At 30.0% G+C, this 8,042-nt stretch overlaps 1 long non-coding RNA gene across 1 annotated transcript; it reads right to left on the bottom strand.

Moving 5' to 3' along the window:
* Positions 1–3,347: 3,347 nt before the first annotated feature.
* On the bottom strand, positions 3,348–4,221 carry LOC148229371 (uncharacterized). Its single transcript, XR_015811324.1, has 2 exons — positions 3,750–4,221; positions 3,348–3,656 (listed from the first exon to the last, which is right to left on the bottom strand). It is a non-coding gene; the product is annotated as an uncharacterized LOC148229371 (long non-coding RNA).
* Between the last annotated feature and the right edge of the window lie 3,821 nt (positions 4,222–8,042).

Genomic DNA, 8,042 nt, shown 5'->3' on the forward strand with positions numbered 1-8,042 from the left:
GATTTGCTTCTACTTAATTTATAATTAAAATTTAATTTAGGATATTATTAAAAAAAATTAAAAATTTCGTTAAGCTTTTAACAACTAACGAATTTTGCCGAAAGTTGAATATTACGATTATTATATTTACTAAAATATTAAATTAGCAATAAAATTCTGCGCCTACTTGCGCATATTATTGCGACATAATCATTTGTTAAAAAAATCTAAAATATTGACCAGATTATGAAGCTTATCATGAATAACTATTTTTATACTTAAAATAATCCATTTTTAAAAAAATTTGATGAATAATTCATCAATATCTTGACTTGAAATGCTTGGGGTAGTTGAGCGAGCCCACCGGATGACGTTGTTCATTTCGAGGCACCGTGACTGAATTGATTAAAATTAAATAAAATACAATTCAAAAATTACCACTACCTTGACAAGGCTTATCAATTTTAAGACCAAGGTCGTTTTTAAATTTATTTTGGATAGCTGTTTTTTTTCTTCTTCACTTCGAGCAGATTATTTCAGAAATTCCAAGTTATATGAAATATTTAAAATACACTCCATAAATATATTCCAACAATGTAATGTTGATAGTCCGAATCTATATGTTTCTTGCCTCTCTTGCTTACTTCTTAGTAGTACCAAATTATTAATTTAATTTTACTTTGCTAGACATACTGTGCATGCTGAAGAAGAAGAGATATATGTTAACACCTGTGTCACCTTTCTATCGATCATGGTCAAATACATTTCATATTTTACAGAAACAGTTTGATGTTCTGAAATAACGATTTGAGTAGGGGCAAGCCTGAAAATTTCGTCTTCTATGTCTAAAACAGATTGTCATGTTTTGGCAGGATTTTCTTTAGAGAATTCTATAAAAATTGGTCGCTACTATATGTTGGATGATGGTGTTTGATTTTTAACCAACTTTAAAGATACTACAGAAGCGATAAAAAGATTGAAATCAGCTCACTTTCTTCAGATAAAATTTGTTTGTACTAGGCTTGGCCCGATGATCCATCAAATCCCCATTTTACGAACAATATCATTTCTAAGGATTCAAATACATCAACAGAGTCAATTTTGATAATTCTTTTTACGGTATGATTTAAAATATATTGTAGTACAACACTAGCTTTTATATCTGTAACAGTTATTCCATCAGGATAGCATTCTGCTAATGTTTTGTATTATGGGAGAACTTTACAGTTTTTTCTAACAAGAACATTTTTTTAAAGCTGGTAATTCTCTCTAGATATATTTATACAATCAAAATAGCTAGGGCTTGTGCATCTTATACATTAATAATAATATACATGATCTTCAAGTCAAGTTAATAAACTTTTTATTGATTCAGGTGACAAATCTTTACTTTTTCAATAATATTAGCTTGTTTTGTTTCACAAATAGATCTCAGTTTTGCATATATGAAAATCTAATTTGATCGACTCCAGAATGTCGAATCAATTGTGTGGCTTTTCTTTTATTTTTTTCCTCGAAAGATTTTGCATAATCTTTACAAGGTCTACCTCTTTTAAGTCCAGATTCTGTTGACATGTCTGATGAAGCTCCCATTGTATTTTCTAAGTTGACTATAAGTTCCGTATTTAACCATTTTTGATTATTGTTGATTAAACAATCTTTTTTTTTATGCAGCAGCCCATTTTATCGTGAACTGAGGCAAAAATGTTTTTTGTGTGTTTGCTTTAACGTTAAAATGCTCGTTTATGAATGCTTCTGCAGTTGAGATGTGTTTTCCATGCTCAATAAAAGCCATACAAAGGTCAAAAAGGTTGATTTTCACAACAGCCATGATATTTCAAGTTAAATTAATTATTAGATGCGGAAAAACCTTCACTTGCCATAATCCTAATAAAATTTTCATCAAACTTTTATGGTGAAAAACTCTGTTATAAGTTAAAAAAATGTTTTATAACATATTTATTATTTACCCTTTTTCAACAAATTATTTAATGGTTATTTTAAGGAAAATTCTTTTTTTAGGCCCAACGGAAAATCAGCATGTAGCTAGTAATTTGAATAATAGTCAATTTTGAAAAGTGGACATTCTCAATAAAATAACCATGTCAACAATTTTCTTCACGTGGATAGCACGCACGTGTCACAGTGTGTTACTTTATCTCATGATCCGATAAAATAATCCGATATTGTAGCTATTTTGCTGCAATCCGTAACGCAATCTGAGTAATCGATTGTGAAAATTTTAATTCAATCCGTGGACGGCACGTGGCTTTTTGTGATAGTGCTTTTTCGTATCACACATAGTGACAAATTCAACCGATGACGTATCTACTTTTATATGACAAAAAACGAGTGACGTTAAACAATGATGAACCTACTTTTATTATCAACAACAGCTAATTTTTTTCATTGCATTTTGGAAACTTGGAAATGATTTTCTGGATTTCAATAAATTATTCCTAGTTTTTAAATATTCGAATATTGAATAAGAAATGGATGAAATATTCGAATATTCGAATATATTCGTAATTTTTTTATCGGATTTTACCGATATCAATTTATTTAAGAAATTAATACAATAAATCGAATAATCGCTTGTAAAATACTATTTAATTAAAATATAATTATTTTAATTAATCATTAAACTTTCATACTTTTATAATTTTAAATAATTTTTTTTGTTGAGAATTAGCGTCTCATTGTCTCGCATTTCGAAACAAAATAAAAGATTTTAGAGTGACACAATTTATATTTTTACTGGTAAAAATATATCTATCAGTAAAATTCACTGAAATGAATATTTTTGAGATAGATTCGAGACTGTCCTTTTTTAGATATTTTTTGAGGTATAACTCAAGAGTTTCTAGCTTAAAATCAAGGAAATCATTTCAGATTTTATTAGAGGGGGGAGGGAAAGAGTTGGCCATTCAGTGGTCGTTTTTCCTTATATTTCGTTCTCATTAAAATGCATGGTATTTGATTAAATGATATGCATTTTTCTGGCCACATTTAAAGGGGGAGGGGATGCCCCCTACAAATGACTTCCTGCTAGCTAGTCATTGATATTTGTATTATTGTCTATTTATTGTGTCCAAAATAAATTAGTTATTCATATCGATCAAAGATTAATTAATTTTATTATTATTATTATTATGTACATAATAACAAAAGAGCAGCGCCTCGTGCGCCACGGCCGTCGTCCGACGTCATGGAGCTACGATCCCGATGCTAATTATTTTATACCAACGGGAGACCACTGTGTAAATAAAGGTAGACGTTGACTTTTCACTGCTCCTTCGAAGCACTTTTAATATGACCTTCCCGAGAGGGTCAAGGAAGAAAGCCAACTTCTTAAAAAAATATATGTATAACTAGTTCTTATTTATTCGAATCCGTCCAGGATTTCGGTATAATTAGATTGAATCTTTACAATAAGTTATATATAATATTGTCTTGTCTTTGACAGTTAAATTGATATTTCAAAGCGTTATAGCTAATGATTGAAATGGCGTTGTGAGCTGAAAATATTTTCAGGCATAATTCGCTACACAAATTTCATGATGTCAGAGTTCACCGTACGAGAGTTGTTGCTGCTTCAGCAGCGCAGCCAGGCGTGGTCCTGACTATGAATCATGATTATGTAGTGCTTTACAGGTACCGTGCTTTTTATGGTATCGCTAAACAAAAGAATGTGTCACTTCCAGGGTACATTGTGTATCGAGTGCGCGTGCACGCGATTTATTAGATTGACGCATTGAACAAGCACACACTTTACAATACAAACTGTTGCGCTCTCACACACTCCGGTATTGAATAAGTGTGAAAGTGTGTTGGCCGCGTGCCCAGATAAGTATACAAAGTACGTACACGCTGTACGTGCCCCCGCATGCCGTCGCGCACGACCACCGCACACGACCAGCACGCTCGCACCATCGCATTCCGGCACTAACCGACAGCCTCCGTTCTCCTCCAGGGCTGCCATCTCGCGAACGACGGGCGTCTAAAAAACGACCAGGATGACTGACATCCATTAAAATTTCAAATCACCGTCTGGCATCCATCGATCGATTTATGTGTCGAGGATATATAGATGGATTATAAAAACATGCAATTTCTTGAGGAGATGGACGTTTCCGCTTCAATCGGACGTCACTGCCTATGTTTCAATGACTCGATTATTTTCAATGGGCATTTTTAATTTAAGTTCATATCCATCTCCGCTTGACTTTCTCACTGAAAAGAAAATAGACAACTTTGAATATTTTTAATGCCACTAATATAAAATAACTAGATTTGTATGTAAAATTACATGTTGATTGTATGTTAAGCAATGTCTTAAAATATAATCAAACACAAGGACAGCTAAAAATTGGTCCTTTATTTCATCAAAATGTCGATGAAAAATTATTTTAAAAAAAATCTGTAGTTTTTCGGGGGTGAAATGCATTTTAACAGATTTTCTCAAAAGTGAGTACATAAATCCTTTAAGTGCTGAATTAATTTTTATAAAAAGTCACGTAATTAGTCATATTATCCAGGAAAGACCACAAGAATTATAATAGAGAAATTTCTGTATTTAAAATGTGTTTTTATTATTATTTTAATATTTATTATAGAATTTTTTCTCCCTGTTTATTTTTTTCACTACGATTTTTTAGACATATATATTTTTTCAACTTTGATTTTATTTTAATTTCCAATAATAATCATCTTTGACTATAGGCTGGCTAACTTACTTAGTCGAGATATTTACAATAATTTTTTTAATAACTAAAGAACAAGTTTTATCCCTTTATGATTTAAATTACGGCTTCCCACATCAATTATAAAATTTGGTAAAAAAAACAACATATGTATTTTATTTTTTATTTAAAATTAATTTATATTTTTTAACGTTTTTTACCTCTTTACTTTTTCTCTGTGGTTTTTTTAAACGGAGTTACGATATTTATTTATAATAGCCGCCATTTTGAAATAGCGGATCAGGCTGAATGGTGCTAATCGATGAAACAGCATTGCAGTATCGTTTGTATACAGAAGCGCCGATTTACAAATATTTTCAAGCAGAAATGATCCGATTCATTTTCTACGTTCGCAACATTTTACAAGTGCGTTCCGAAAAGTAGTGGATTTTAAAAAATTTATGCACTTTATTTTATTATTATCAAAATTTGATGATAAATTTACTATCAACGCATATTTTTATGTATTAATTTAGATCGTTCAATTTTTTCATATAGTTAGGTATACACTCACCTCTGTAAAACTCACAAATAATACGGATCATAGTTTATTCACAATAAATATACAACACATCTTAGTATGTTGTAATTAATAATAAAATTGAATTAACAAATATTATTTAATACTTTGTCAAAGTGTATCTAAAACACATTAAAATAATATTAATATAACAGATAAAATACATATGTAATTTCACATATTAAACGAGCTATCTTATTATTTTGCCAAAAATCATATTGTGCAGTGTATATATAGTAGAAGATTTTAAACACTCGTTGTAAGACATATTTTTTATATTTTTTGAAAGGTAAATCTATGATATTGTAATACGTGAATTACTAAAAAAAACCTTTCGTAAATGATATAAGAGGCAAAAATTATAAAAAAACATTTAACTCTCTACTCCTACCATACAAGAAATAAAAATATAAAATGCTTTTTATATGCAGGCACGCAAGCCAACTTCATTATTTATACTTGATGATCGATTAATTGTGATTTATTCCTTTCGCTCATTGACTACCGCGCATACTGATCAAACTCCTCACAATCACCACACAAATTGCTCATAGTGACTTTTTTGTAATCATAAAGCTTTCCTTGAAAAAAATCCTTAATGACTTTGAAATATTTATTATCCTTCAAGATCTAGCCTCCGATTATATACCTGCATTTTTTACTACCTACCTGTTGGTAACTTGTTAAATGCGCTCTGCCTCCTCCTTTATTAATTGTTTAAAAACCCTCCAATGAACTTTTTTAGTTATTTATGAATTGAGAACCTTCATGTGTATATATATAATGTTATATCTATCCCTTCACATTGCCGGCTTTATATTTATGCATTATTTAATTTGAGTTCATCGCTGATGTGTAATTAACAGGGTTGCGCTAATTATACCAGCATCTCTATTATATGTCTCGTTTAACGCTTCCCAAGCTGTAACTAATGGTTGTTGGTTAACTGAAATGTGTTTTTATAATTAAATAATATACTTTACACATATTTTTTCAGTTGATCAAATCAAATAACGATCTACATATTACTAAAATTATAATAAATAACATAGCTCTATAATAATTGCTTTAAATAAATTGTCATCTCAATATACATAATATCATTCGCCTGGTATCGTAGTACTAGACAATGTTGGAGCAATTTGCATTAATCTGCAAGAATATCATTATATTTACACGCTTCATCGGAATCTATATATAATAACCATAAAGGGAGCGACGAGTAACGAGCCCCAGGGGATGCAATTATTTTTGTTTTTCCAAGTAAAAAAGAGCATATCGCAGCCACGGATTAAACATACGGGTCCGATGAATGTAGACCTTATAATAATAATTACACACATTAATCTTGGGGTCAAGACTCCAAGCGGTCCTTTCGCGGAATGGACCATTCCGCGAACACGGTAGCCGACGTATGCTTTATTTATTCGCTTCGTCGTAAATAACAGGAAAAATACTTGTAACGCGTCATCACAAGATTGTAAATATTACTAAAAAACATGGGAAAAGTACGACATTAAAGACCGACCCAATGTCAAATGATGATGAAGCAATTTCATTCGTCATGCGCTTATATACCTCAATTTGTCAGGTAGGTAGATTAGCTTTAGGGATCCAAAATTATTTTTTTAACTTTGATTATTATATATACTATACAATGTATTAATTTTTATTATGTTTTATTATAAAACCAGTGGTTTTAGTAGATAGTAATAGGAGAGAAAAAAAGGATGAATTGTTTTATTGTATGAGATAGGTTAAGTTATAATAAGTTAATGATATCAGATTGAAAAAATCAATCTCTAAATGTTCCATTCACAATAATACTGATTATATATAAAAAAAATTAAAATCTTAACATCAAATTATGTTTCGTGGGAACACTATACTAATAATGACATGAACCACCCAAAATCACACGATGAAGCAATTTCATTCGTTATGCACCGATACCTCAATTTGTCTGGCAGGTAAATTCACTCTCAAGGGATGATTTTAGTAAAAAAAATGATAAAAAATCAATCCAGTAATAAAATTGCCACACCACGTATATGAAATATATTTAAATGTAATTATACATATAATATAAACTAATATTATCTTAATTGATTTTATATTTTAATCTAAGCTCTCTTTAATTAGGTTAAATTACTTTTATTCTATCTTGACCTCAGCTTACTTTACCTAAAATTAGACTCACACATTAGTAATGTTACTGTGTAATTTATATTCTTATTAAGACTGTAGGACTTAAAAAATAAGCGAAACACTTTTATTTCTATTTAAATCCCCGCGTCCATACATCTCGGATACCAGCGGTATAAGAATGAACAGGAAACGCCCTCTCAGGTTGGTCCAAATATTTTATCCATAAAACAAGTTTAATTGAACATATCCTTAATATATTAGAACAATTACTCTCATTTTATAGCAACATCAAAAACATACTTCAATAGCAAATTATTAATATAGTATCTATATAATAATTGAAATGAATTGGGTTCTTGCGTCATATAATTTCAACATTAATAGCAGGTAAAAATAATTTTAGCAATAAATAAATTGTAGTGTAAATAAAAAAATATTATTTCATCTTAACTATAGAGCAAAACATATATTTCTTTGCATTTGAAGCAACAAAACTATTGTACAGTGAGCTCTGACGTCATGAAATTTGCACATCTTATTATAGCTAAAATTCTTAGCTCATATTACGAACGTAATGATATTTAAATCTTTGGGGAAGTCGGGTAAAATTTAGTTTTTATAATTAATATTAATTACACTTATTTATAAAAAAA

This window comes from Plectrocnemia conspersa, unplaced genomic scaffold (genome assembly GCF_051122295.1).
Source record: "Plectrocnemia conspersa isolate PC_06_02 unplaced genomic scaffold, ASM5112229v1 ptg000011l, whole genome shotgun sequence".
In the NCBI taxonomy this organism is placed as follows: domain Eukaryota; kingdom Metazoa; phylum Arthropoda; class Insecta; order Trichoptera; family Polycentropodidae; genus Plectrocnemia; species Plectrocnemia conspersa.